Source organism: Diabrotica virgifera, chromosome 9 (genome assembly GCF_917563875.1).
Source record: "Diabrotica virgifera virgifera chromosome 9, PGI_DIABVI_V3a".
In the NCBI taxonomy this organism is placed as follows: Eukaryota; Metazoa; Arthropoda; class Insecta; order Coleoptera; family Chrysomelidae; genus Diabrotica; species Diabrotica virgifera.
Window position 1 is genome coordinate 41,663,844 of NC_065451.1, and position 14,547 is coordinate 41,678,390.

General features: G+C 32.1%; 1 protein-coding gene across 3 annotated transcripts in view; it reads right to left on the minus strand.

Annotated features, from left to right (window-relative positions):
- Positions 1 to 14,547, minus strand: part of LOC114333741 (proton-coupled amino acid transporter-like protein pathetic) — a 576,198-nt gene that overhangs the window by 268,715 nt on the left and 292,936 nt on the right. The window contains exon 1 of one of the 3 annotated variants that reach the window (XM_050661738.1): positions 1,846 to 1,908. The exons of the other annotated variants lie outside the window; for them this stretch is intronic. The gene's annotated coding sequence lies outside the window, so the exon portion shown is untranslated. Of the gene's footprint in view, positions 1 to 1,845; positions 1,909 to 14,547 lie in introns of those variants that run through there. 3 annotated transcript variants of the gene reach the window in all.

Consider the following 14,547-nt stretch of genomic DNA (forward strand, 5'->3'; position numbering starts at 1 on the left):
CAGGTCCCGATAATAGTTCAAGCAGAACTACTCAAACTGATAGACAACGAATCAATAGCAATAATCACAAAGATATTCAACAACATATACAACTCTGGACAAATACCAACAGAATGGCTGAAGTCTGAGTTTATTGCACTTCCAAAAAAACCAGGAGCCAAAAAGTGCGAAGAATACCGTCCGATAAGCCTGATGAGTCATCTCCTAAAATTGTTCCTAAAGGTAATCCATACGAGAATTTACAAGCTATGTGAAAGTCAAATTTCGCCCAACCAGTTCAGGTTCATAAAAGCTGTTGGTACGAGAGAGGCTTTGTTTTCCATACAAGTCTTGTTCCAGAGATGCAGAGACGTAAATGGCGACGTATACGCATGTCTGGTTGATTACGAGAAGGCGTTTGATCGAGTACAACACGCCATGATGATGCAAATACTAAAAGAAGCAGGAATTACCAATCAAGATCTGAAAATAATTAGAAACGTTTACTGGAATCAGACTGCAAACCTCAGAGTTGACGGTCAACTCACCGAATATGTCAAAATCACGCGTGGAGTGAGGCAAGGCTGCATTTTGTCCCCCCTAATTTTCAATATTTACTCTGAAAGAATATTTATCGAAGCTTTGCACGAAACTAAAAAAGATATTCCACTAAACGGGTACCGGCTAAATAATATCAGGTATGCAGATGACACCATAGTATTTGCGGACAACCTAGAAGACCTACAAGTCCTCATGGACAAAATCACGTATTACAGTCAACAATATGGACTCAATATAAACGTAAAGAAAACAAAGCTTATGATCGTCAGCAAGAAAAAGATAACAGAAGGTCAACTCTATAGCAACCAAACCCCTGCAGAAAGAGTGAGGCACTACAACTACCTCGGCACCATAATAAATGAAGAATGGACCAACAACCAAGAAATAAGAGCGCGCAGCGGAAAAGCTAGATCAATCTTCAACCGTATGGGGGCGTTTTTCAAGAACCACAATCTTTCTCTTGGTATAAAAGTAAAAATGCTGAGATGTTACGTCTTCTCTATCCTTTTTTATGGTGTTGAATCATGGACCTTGAACGAGGATATTTGCCGAAAATTGGAAGCATTTTGGAAGCATGTCACTGATCGGGTCACAAATGAGGAGGTTCTTAGAAGAATGGGGAAGAACCGAGAAGTACTAACCACCATCAAATCTCGAAAGTTGGAATACTTTGGACACACTATCCGAAATGAATCCAGATACGCCCTCCTACAAGCTATCCTGCAAGGAAAAATATTTGGAAAGCGAGGTCCAGGAAGAAGAACATCCTGGTTAAAGAACCTCAGAACCTGGTTCAACACAACATCTGTGCAGCTTTTCCGCGTTGCTGCAGATAAGGTGAAGATTGCCATGATAATCGCCAACATTCGTCACGGATAGGCACATCAAGAAGAAGAAAATTAACAACGGAGAACATTTTGAACACTTAATGAAGTAGATTTGAATTTAGCAATGTAGTAAACTTTTAATTACATACTATGTTGAAAGATAGTTTGAATCAGAAAAAATATTGAGAAGATTACACGTTTCTAGACTTTTGTTCTTATTAATATATTCTCCATTTTGTTAAGATGTTCCTGGCTATATAAAATCTAAAGTATTGTACCTACATTATACGGTTGAACTGGTATAGAAGTGGACATTTCAATAAATATATAATATACAGGGTGTTGTATTTAAAAAACCAACGTGACTAATGATATCAGAAAAATGGGAAATCTGCAAACGTTACAAACATCAAATTGCAAATCTTCATGCATTTATGCATTTTTATCCAAACGATTTAGTAAATGTAAAACGTCCTACCTTTAAGATCACTAGGAGTTAGTGATCTTCGAAATATTTCCGATCGCCTTAACAACAGAAACTACAGTGAGTGTACCAATACACGTATATATGCAAAGAAAAAATTATCTCTTGATAAAAACTTCAACTCATTATCTTTCTTTGATTACCACAAGTAGTCCATAGGTACTTGATATAAGATGAGTTTTGTAGGTATAAACTAATGAATAAATAGTCCAGAGTAATAAGGATTTTCTCGGGGCACTCAAAGATCCAGGTAGCTGACTACTTTTTTAGTCATTGTAGACCTATAGGAAGAAAACCTACCTGTTTCCTGTTAGTCCTGTCGCCAGGGGGGGTACAACGGCCTTCTTAATTCAGATGGATTTACCCAAGTTTTTTTTATGTATTTTGGCCCGTAGAACACGAATTTTTTGGGTAACAGTTGATCCGGATGTCGATAAGATTGTTATAAACAAAGAAGTTGAGGAATTACATAACAGCGATTTCTCGCAAAACAAAACATTTTTTTGTATTTTTTGGGTCATTCTCACCAAAAAATGTTCCTACAAGTTTTTTCGTAGGATGCATAGTTTTCGAGATAAACGCGGTTGAACTTTCAAAAAATCGAAAAATTGCAATTTTTGAACCCGAATAACCTTTGAATAAGAAATAAAATAGCAATTCTGCTTACCGCCTTTAAAAGTTTGAGTCAAATTATATCTGTTTTGAATATTTGCATTGCTAAAAATTTATTTTTTGATTGTTAAAAAAAGGCTATAAACACATAGTGTTTCCCGTGCCTAATACATGCGTTTTAATGCATGCTACGTAGAAATAGCCTCGCTTGCACTTTTACCTCTTCTACCTACTCGTTCGATTTTAAATGAGAAATCATTAAAAACATCACTCAATCACTAGGTGTTTATAGCTTTTTTAAACAATAAAATAATAAATTTTTAGCAATACAAATAATTAAAACCGATATAATTTGACTTGAACTTTCAAATGCGGTAAGCAGAATTGCTATTTTATTTTTTAATCAAAAGTTATTCGGGTTCAAAAATTGCAATTTTTCGATTTTTTGAAAGTTCAACCGCGTTTATCTCGAAAACTATGCATCCTACGAAAACATTTGTAGGAACATTTTTTGGTTAGAATGGCCCAAAAAATACAAAAAAATGTTTTGTTTTGCGAAAAATCGCTGTTATGTGATTCCTCAACTTCTTGGTTTATAACAATCTTATCGACATCCGGATAAACTGTTACCCAAAAAATTCGTGTTCTACAGGCCAAAATACATAAAAAAACTTGGGTAAGTCCATCTGAATACAGGAGGCCGTTGTACCCCCCCTGGCGACAGGACTATGTCTAGAGTTCGCGTCCGTTTCTTAATTATTAACAATTTAGTGCAAAAATCGCGATTTTTTCGATTTTTTCCACTCCATTCAAAAGTTAAATAGTTGACATAAAATTACAAAATTCAGTTTTTTAGAACATTAAAAACCTTCAAAATGCCGATTTTTTAAAGTTAAAAAGTTAATGTGTTGCTACGCAAACTGCAAAATAAGTGAAAATTGTTATTTGTTAATATCTTTTACTAAAACTACCTTAGAACTTTAGTGTTTCGCCCAAAGTTGGGTATTGGCGTACTTAACAAACCTTCAAAATTTTGAGACCAATTCATTAATTAGTTTAAGAGTTATTCTATTTGTTTATCCCAGAGACCTTTATTTTGCAATAACAAAAGACAGAAAATAATGAAGATAGGGCAATTCTGCTTATGCCAAATAAAAGTAGAAAGGTAATACTATCAAAATGTACTAAAAACAGATAAAAAATGATCTAATAGTATAGTCAAAAATCCTAATGCCAAATTTTTGCAATTTTGTAGTTTATAAACATTTTGAATAACTTTAAAATATTGTCCGTAGAAAAAATATATATAAATTCGGGTTCAAAACGTCCTCCGACGTTGTCCGATGCCTTGTTGCCAATATCTTCTATCATTGCAGTTTTCATCATCTAATCCTCGTACACTCATTGATCGTCTTACTCCTTGTATTCATGTCGTTCTTGGCCTTCCTCTTTTTCTGTTTCCTGTAGGTATCCATTTCATAATTTTCTTTGGCAGTCTTTCCTCCCCCATTCTCTGAACATGTCCGTACCACGTTAATTGTTTCTTCTCAATGCATTCTACAGCCATTTCCTGTAAATTCATTCATAGAAAAAATCCGTAGAAAAAATCATTTTACATATTCAAAATGCTGGTATTTTACACAAATTTTTAAAAATGTAGTTCAATAGGTGACTAGTCGTGGTAAGTAAAGGGGGAACTGGAGCCGACAAATGCACGAGTTCAAAAACTAAAAACGCTGGACGGAAGGGCCGCCCGAGAACTTTATCGTACCGATCTATTATCGTTATCGTACTAGATACTGGCATTCTATAAAAATAACAAAGTTACTCGTTATTTTGATATTTTAGAAACACCTACTGTACTTAAAAGTATTTTATGGTTCTACGCATCATTAATTCCTGCATTTGAGAAAATGTTCGATGCCATATTTCGGGGACACACTGTAGATGTGTAGGTTATTGCATAAATCAATAGAATATTATAGTCATACTTTCATTTCAAATTAGTTCATTTTTCTGAGAAATTAATAGTTTACAATATTTGCATTTCATTCTATTTCGATTACGCCAGTCAATGCGCGAGATTAAGACCAAGATATTATCTCCAAATTCTATCCTACTGCATGGATTTTAATGAAATTTTGGGAGTAGCCCAATCTCCTAATTCAAAGTCTATCCTATATACTATGGCGCTTTTATCATGGGGGAAGTTCCCACCACTTCTCAGGGGTGAAATATTTTTATTTTCGAATTACATTGAGAAAAAGGAAGATTTTTAAGAAAATTTAAAAAATCATTCTATAATTTGATCACATTTTTTACAAAAACCATTCATTTTAAACCCGTTCAACTTTTTGAAAGTAGAAATAACACTATATATATTAAAAGGTCTTGTAGAAGGAAAACAATGCATTTAAATTATGGTGGATGGGGAGTTAAATGTATATACTTTTTATTTTTCCTTAAAGTACATTAGTCATATATTTTTTTGCACCATATCTCGCTTAGTTTGTAAGTAACCGACATTTAACGGTGCTCGTTTTAAAGGCCTTTTCAAACACTACAAAAGGTGTTGGTAGCATTATACACCTAAAACCTACCGTTCCTCTGTTATTTCAAGTTGAATACACCAATTTGAGCATGCACCAAAAAACAAACTATTTTCACCTACCATATCTCTTTTTGTATTATAAACAGAACATTTACGAAGGAACGAATCTCTTTATTATTTATAATCTAAAAAATGTTTTATATAGTGTTTTTAGTTCGATGCATAGTTTTTAAGGTATTCACAAAAAATCCGTCCGAAAAGGTGTCATTTTTCAATGAAAATGGCCAATTTTCAACTACGCATAACTCAAAAAGTATTGAGTTCTCAAAAAAAAAGTATAGACCAGTTTTTGCTTAGAAATAGGTTCTTTAGCCACTTCCGTGCTTATTTTGACCAACAAATTTTCCACCCCCTTGAAGAAGTGGGAACCGCCCCAAGATAAAAGCGCCATAGTATATAGGGTAGATTTTGTTTCTTGAGCTATTCCCTACTTACTGTGAAAATATCAAGTACATCAATGTAGTAGGATGGAATTCGGAGCCAAATACCCTCATTGACTGCCCTACAATAATGCTCTGCTATGAACGCGTGAGAGAGGACACACATAAGATTATAGCAAAATTTCTATTTACCGTAACTTTTCGAGTTTTTGAGCTACAGCAATGAATTTTATGTCATTGGAAAGGTAATTTTGCATTCTTTCAAAATATGTTAAAATATACAGGGCATATCTAAAAAAATTAAGATTTTTTATTCATTTCCGGTTCAACCGGAAGCCATATTTTTGGTAAAATTTATTGTGATAATAGATAATAAAGTACCATATATGTCTGCAAAATTTAAAAATTAAAGTTTCTATTAAGAAGGAAGTTACGGGCACTCGAATATTTTTTTATAAAAAATTCATAACTCCTCTCATATGGGGAGTTAAGATATATGACTAATGTCATTCAATTTACTGATAGGATATCAAAAATATATCAAAAAATAAAAAAATTCCTTGAAGCCATTTTTGAGAAAATCTAGTTCAAATTTATGTCAAAATTTGACCCCTTAAATATAGGCAACCCTTAACTTTTTCTGAAAAACGATAACATCCTTCTTATAGCCCTATCTTTAGGCTATATAACGACTTTTTCAAATTAATCTTATCTTAAACAAGTTTTTAGATAGATAGGGAAATGTGTCAGGTGGGCGGTCGGCCATGTTGGTTACTCATACCGAATTTCATCAAAATCGGTCCAGTAGTTTTTGCTGGGCGGTGGCGACATACGTACGTACGTACGTACGTACGTACATACTTCCGACATGTTTTTTTTATTTGCTTTTTAGACTCAGGGGGACTCAAAACGTCGAAAAAAAGTGAAATCTGAAAAATTTTTTTTTACACGATCCTATAACTTTATCTATTATACTCATACTACGTATGTAGTACGATAAAGTAAAAAGGCAACTTAAAACTATGTACTATCATTTTCTATATCTCGGGATCTACTGAATATATTTGGATCTTTATTTTTTTAATTTGTATGTAATTTTTTGTACATTACACATATTCAATTTGTCTAGACATTTATTAATTAATAAACAATAATTTGTTTAAACAATTTAAAAATTTTTTTTTCCCAAAATCCATATTTTTGATCATAGGTACTATCATTATTAATCATAGAAAAAGTTAAGCTATACTTTTATAAATAAATTATTTTTAATAAATAATTATCTAATAAAAATAATTTATTTATTAAAGTGTACTTTAACTTTTTCTATGATCATTAACACGTTGACGGACATTAAGTCAAAAGTGTAAGCAAGTGTTGCCACACTATGTATTTGCTAAGTAGAATAGGGAAATTGCTGAATTTCTTAGTTTATGGAAACAATGAGTTTTTAACATTTATTGCAAACACGTGGACGACGACCATTATTGTTTAATACATTTAATATGCAGATGACACCGAGTTTTGGTCACAGCTCGTTATTTTAAAAAAGACGTCTATGGACGTTGCGTCACATTACATCAATGGAAATTAGACGTCTATAGACGTTCTGTTCGTCAACGTGTTAATACTATGATACTATGATTTAAAAAATAGATTTTTGTAAAAAAATATTTTTTCAGGAATTGTTTAAAGGAATTAGACTGTTTATTAATTAATAAATTTATAAACAAACTGCATATTTGTAATGTACGTAGAAATTACATACAAATTAAAAAAATAGAGATAAATCCATTGAGGTGATCCAGAGGTACAGAAAATTGTATTAGTTTGAAATTATTGCTTTAGTAACTCATTTATCGCTTTAGTAATTGCTCATAGTAACCGTTTGAACTACATTTTTGAAAAATCGTAGAGGGTGCTGTGAAGGTACAATGTTTGTCCGAATTTGTCAAAAAAAAAAACAAATCCCATTCTTTAAAATGGCATTAATGAGATTCCTTAATTATTATAAACAAATTAGCTGTGAATTAAAAAAACACACATGCTAACTTTGTCCCAAATGAACCCAGGCTAAATTCCTTTATTTGAAAATTCGTATTAAAATACTAGCTTTTCGAATATACAGTGTCCCAAAAGTAGTGGAACGGTCAAATATTTCGCGAACTAAACATCGGATCGAAAAACTGAAAAATACGTGTTCAATCATTTTCAAAAATCTATCCAATGACACTAAACACCAACCCCCACTACACCCTCTGGAGGTGGGGTGGGGGGTAACTTTAAAATCTCAAATGGAAACCCCTAGTTTTTCTTGCAGATATGGATTCCTTACGTAAAAGTAAGTAACTTTTATTCAAGACATTTTTTCGAACTGTGGATAGATGGCGCTATAATTGGGAAAAACGATTTATCCTGATACCATAGGTAAATTATAGAAACGGTCTAATATCTCAAGAAATACACTTCCAAATGAGAAACCAAAAAAAAGGTTTTTAATACTTTTCGAAAACCTATCGAATAACACTAAACATTATCCTCCAACCCACCCCCTGGAGGTGGGGTGGGGGGTAACTTTAAAATCTTAAATAGCAACACCCACTTTTTATTACACATTCGGATTCGTTATGAAAAATTAAGCAACATTTATTCGAAACATTTTTTAGAATTGTTGATAGATGGCGCTTTAATTGGAAAAATACGATTTATTAGCGCCATCTATCATCAATTTTAAAAAATGTTTCAAATAAATGTTGTTTAATTTTTCATGACGAATTCGAATCTGCAATAAAAAGTGGGGGTTGCTATTTAAGATTTTAAATTTACCCCTCACCCCATCTCCACGGGGTGGGTTAGAGGGTCATGTTTGGTGTTTGTCGATAGGTTTTCGAAAAATATTAAAAACCTGTTTTTTGGTTTCTCATTTGGAAGTGTATTTCTCGAGATATGAGACCGTTTCTATAATTTACCTATGGTATCGGGATTAATAGTTTTCTCCAATTGTAGCGCCATATATCCACAGTCCGAAAAAATGTCTTGGATAAAAGTTGCCTACTTTTACGTAACGAATCCAAATCTGCAAGAAAAACTAGAGGTTTCCATTTGAGATTTTAAAGTTACCCCCCACCCCACCTCCAGGGGGTGTAGTGGGGGTTGGTGTTTGGTGTCATTAGATAGATTTTTGAAAATGATTGAACACGTATTTTTCAGTTTTTCGATCCGATGTTTAATTCGCGAAATATTCGACCGTTCCACTACTTTTGGGACACCCTATATAAAAATGTAGTTTCTACAGATAATATTTTTAAAGTTATTCGAAATGTTTATAAACTACAAAATTTTAAAAATTTGGCATTAGGATTTTTGACTATGGTAATTAATTTTTTTATCTTTTTTTAATACATTTTGATACTATCGCTCTTCTACTTTCATATGGCATACTCAGAATTGCCCTATTTTCATTATTTTCTGTCTTATGTTATTGCAAAGTAAAGGTCTCTGGGATAAACAAATGGAATAACTTTTAAACTAATTAATGATTCAGTCTCAAATTTTGAGGGTGTGTTAAGTACCAAGATGCCCAACTTAGCGTGAGGCCCTAAAATTTTAAGTTAAATTTACTAATACTTATTAACAAATATCAATTTTTATTTATTTTACAATTTTCGCGTTTTTTGCACTAAATTGTTAATAATTAAAAAACGGACGCGAACTCTAGTCAGGAAACAGGTAGGTTTCCTTCCTGTAGGTTTACAATAACTAAAAAAGTAGTCAGCTACCTGAATCTTTGAGTGTCCTGAGAAAATCCTTATTTCTCTGGACTATACAGCGATCGATCGCCCGCAGATACATCAGAGAAAGCAGTTAGGAACCAGATAGACGTGTCATAACGATAAATTAAAGATGCCGTAATGCTATTATACCGGAGCAGATGCGACTTCGGATCCACTATAGGTATAGGTAATCCACTTATCGCCAGGATATTCCTGGCGATAATCCACAGCAGGAATTCACATTTAAAAACATTGAAAACATAAAAAAATATCCTACAGCATACACAAGCAAGCTTATAGAACCCAACATAAAGTAATTAGGCGAGCAGGAGATACCCCCTAAAATGACCAGGTACTGACCACGGAGGGCCGAACGGCAAATTTTATTTATACTTTATATTTTCGAGGGTGCTGAAAACGAAAATGAGGTTTATTTTGAATTTTATTTGGGGGAACATTGTCAAAAATCGCAATTTTAACCTAAAAATAAAAAAAAATAAATCACGTTTTTTTGCGTTTACCTCGATACAACTGTTTAATTTTAATATTTTTTTCTGAAATTTTTACAGTATATAGCTCTAACATTTCTGAAGACAACGGTACTTGTTTTAAGCTTTAATTCTTATTCTGATAAAGGTTATGAATTTTTCAAAGGGAAAGGTACGGATTTGTGCATTGCACAGTTTAATCGCAATAGTTGAGTGACGAAATTTAAAATTTAGCCTTTTAATCACGTTTATGTTAAAGTAGAGAGTACAAAGAAGTTTTCTGGAAAATTTTTGATCAAAATGCTTTATAGAAAAAAAAATAGTGCAACTTTTATTATCATCATTGGAAATCCCCGATATAACGGATATTTTTCGAGATACTGACCATGTGTGGTGAATGGCTAATTTTGGTCTTATGTTTGGATTATGTTTTTGATGTTGCTAAAAACGAAAATAAAATTTATTTTAAATTTTAGGTGGAGGAATATTGTTAAAATCGCAATTTTACCATAGAAATAAAAAAAAGTGAAATCACGTTTTTTTGCGTTTAACTCGCTACAACTCTGGTCGATTTTAATATTTTTATCTAAGGTTTGTAGACTATATGTTGCTCACTTTTTTGAAGACATCGGTATCTGCTTTAAGATTTTAGTCTTATTCTAGTAAAAGTTATGAATTTTTTAAAGTACAAGGTACAGATTCTTGAATTGCAAAGTTTAATCGCAAAAGTTAAGAGGCAAAATTTAAAATTGATCTTATTAATTACATTTATGTTAAAACAGAGTACAAAGAAGTTTTCTGGAAAGTTTTAGTTAAAAATGTATAATAGAACAAAAATTGCGCCACTTTTTATATAGACGCTATACCTACGTCCCCAAAATAGGGCTTATTTTTCGACATACTGACCATGGGAGGTGAATGGCTAATTTTGGTCTTATTTTATGTTTTCGATGATGCTGACAATGAAAAAGAGGTTTATTTTGAATTTTATATGACGGAACATTGTCAAAATCGCAATTTTAACCTAAAAATGAAAAAAAAGTGAAGTCACGAATTTTTACGTTTAACTCGCTACAAATCTGTTCCATTTTAATATTTTTTTTTCTAAAATTTCTACGGCATATATTTCTTACCTTTGTGAAGACTCGCAAAAATTAAGTGACATAATTTAAAATTTATCTATTTGATTACGTTTATGTTAAACCATAGAGTTCAAACAAGTTTTATGGGGAGTTTTAGGTCTAGATGTTTTATAGAAAAAATATGGTGCATTTAATTTTAAGAAAAACGTGGTTTAACTTTTTTTTTATTTTTAGGACAAAATAGCGATTTTGACAATTTTCTCCCACCTAAAATTCAAAATAAACTTCATTTTCGTTTTCGGCACCATCAAAAACATATAGTAAGACCAAAATTAGCCATTCACCACCAATGATCAGTATATCGAAAAATTAGCGTTATTTTGGGGATTTATAACGTAGATGTTAAACGTTGCACCATTTTTCTATAAAACATTTTGATCCAAAACTGTCCAGAAAACTTTTTTGTACTGATGTTTTATTTTTGAATTTGATTTAAAATCTATATTTCAAATTTTGTCAGTCAAATTTTGCGATTAAACTTTACAATTCACGAATCTGCACCTTGTACTTTAAAAGATTCATAACTTTTACTAGAATAAGACTAAAAGCTTAAAGCAGAAACCATTGTCTTCAAAAAAGTAAGTGATATATAGTGCAGAAACTTTAGAAAGAAATATTAAAACGGACCAGAGTTGTAGCGACCTAAACGCAAAAAACGTGATTTAATTTTTTTTTTATTTTTAGGGTACAATTACAATTTTGACAATATTCCCCCACCTAAAATTTAAAATAAATTTTATTTTCGTTTTCATCACGGTCAAAAACATAATCTAAGACCAAAATTAGCCATTCTCCACCCATGGTCAGTACCTCGAAAAATAAGCGTTATATTGACCCGTGTTGAGCTGCCCCCCCCCACTTGCAAAAATTAAAAAACAAATAGCCCTGATTTATGAGCTATTTATGAGCTCTCATATTCCGCAAACTAAAAATTTTGAGCTCGTTCCACTGAGCAGGAATTTAATACCCTAAACTACTTAAAAATAGGAATATTGAATCGGTTTTTGCGGCAGAATTACGAGCTATTTATGAGCTCTTGAAATTATATAGTTTCGATTTTTGAGCTCATCCCCTTCACCCCCAAACAACCCTTTAATTGATTTAACTTAAGAGAAAGATGCTGAGAAAACTTAAAATATATCGTATTGCGGATATAATTCCTATAGCTTATATACTCTAAGAATAAACTATTAAATCAAGGGCATTTCGATTATTGAGCTACAACCCCTTCGCAAGAAAACCACCCTATCTTCCCGGCTTAAGAGAAAGTTGTACTTAAAATGCGTTAAACTAATTATTTGGCGACTACATATCATTTAATAATTTATAAGCTTCCAAATTACGCGCATTTAGATCAGTAAATTGCAATTTATTTTGTATAGTGCAGTCACTGAAGGTAAAAATCAACGATTACCTTCAAGTTCGGTGAACCTTCATCGATTTTCACGAAAATTGGTCAGTGGTTAGAGGATACGTCAAGAAACAAAGGTGACATGGTACCACCTTGCGCCTTTACCCTGAGGGTGGATACCGCCCCTTCTCGGGGGTGAAAATTATTTTATAAAAAATAACTGCACAAATCAATAAAAGAACAAATTAAAAGCCAAATTTATTATATAAAGTTAATAAAATAAGTCAATACTTTTTAAGTTATTAAAGATCAAAGATTTTAATTATTTGTGAAAAAATACATATTTTGAAGAGGTTTTTTGTAAATCACTGAAAAACTGTAAGTTTTTACAAAAAAGTTAATAGTAGTTTAATTCGTATAGCTTATATTCTAAGAATAAACTCTAAAATCACGCGCCTTTTGATTATTGAACTACAACCCCTTCGCAAGAAAACCATCCCATATTCCCGGCTGAAGAGAGGGTTGTACTTAAAATAATTTAAATTAATTATTTGTCGACTATATATTGTTTAATAATTTATGAGCTCGCAAAATATACGCATCTCAATTACTGAATTGTCATTTTCTTGCTATAGTGCAGTCACTGAAGGTAAAAATAAACTATGACCTTCGATTTCGGTAAATCTCCATTCATTTTCACGAAAATTGGTGAGCGGATTTTGATACTATCAACTTTTTCTGGATCTTATTTTTGATGGGTATTTCTAAGTACTTTGACAAGTATTTAGTACCTAAGTGTTATAAAATGCATCTTTTTCCCGTTATTTAAGCGTGAACCCTTAGATTTGAACAGTCGCGGAAAAAATATACATTTAATTACCAATAACTTACTTTAAATTAACATTAAAGGTTTTTCAAGTAAGCAATTTATTATATTTTTTATTAGCTTCAATTTTAGTGATGAAAACTTTTTTGTAAAAACTTACAGTTTTTGAGCCATTTATGAAAAATCGCTCTAAAGCATGCATTTTCTTTCCAAAAATTAAAATATTTGATCTTTAATAACTCAAAAAGTATTGATTTATTTTAATCACATTATATAACAAATTTTGCTTACAATTTGTCCCTCTCTCGATTTGTGGGGTTATTTTTGATAAAGTAATTTTCACTCCCGAGAAGGAGTGACATATATCCCAGGCTAAAACCCCAAGTTGTTATTGCCAATTCGTGAAAATAAATGGAGATTTACCGAAATCGAAGGTAATAGTTGATTTTTACCTTCAGTGACTGCACTATAGAAAGAAAATGGCAATTCAATAATTGAGATGCGTATATTTTGCAAGCTAATAAATTATTAAACGATATGTAGTCGCCAAATAATCAATTTAAATTATTTTAAGAACAACTCTCTCTTAAGCCGGGAAAAGGGGGTCGTTTTCTTGCGAAGGGGTTGTAGCTATATAATCGAAAGGTGCGTGATTTAAGAGTTTATTCTTAGAATATAAGCTATACGAATTAAACTACTATTAACTTTTTTGTAAAAACTTACAGTTTTTCAGTGATTTACAAAAAACCTCTTCAAAACATGCATTTTTTTCAGAAATAATTAAAATCTTTGATCTTTAATAACTTAAAAAGTATTGACTTATTTTATTAACTTTATATAATAAATTTTGCTTTTAATTTGTCCTTTTATTGATTTGTGTAGTTATTTTTTATAAAATAATTTTCACCCCCGAGAAGGGGCGGTATCCACCCTCAGGGTAAAGGCGCAAGGTGGTACCATGTCACCTTTGTTTCTTGACGTATCCTCTAACCACTGACCAATTTTCGTGAAAATCGATGAAGGTTCACCGAACTTGAAGGTAATCGTTAATTTTTACCTTCAGTGACTACACTATACAAAATAAATTGCAATTTACTGATCTAAATGCGCGTAATTTGGAAGCTTATAAATTATTAAATGATATGTAGTCGCCAAATAATTAGTTTAACGCATTTTAAGTACAACTTTCTCTTAAGCCGGGAAGATAGGGTGGTTTTCTTGCGAAGGGGTTGTAGCTCAATAATCGAAATGCCCTTGATTTAATAGTTTATTCTTAGAGTATATAAGCTATAGGAATTATATCCGCAATACGATATATTTTAAGTTTTCTCAGCATCTTTCTCTTAAGTTAAATCAATTAAAGGGTTGTTTGGGGGTGAAGGGGATGAGATCAAAAATCGAAACTATATAATTTCAAGAGCTCATAAATAGCTCGTAATTCTGCCGCAAAAACCGATTCAATATTCCTATTTTTAAGTAGTGGGGGGGCTGACTCAGCCCCCCCCACTAGGGT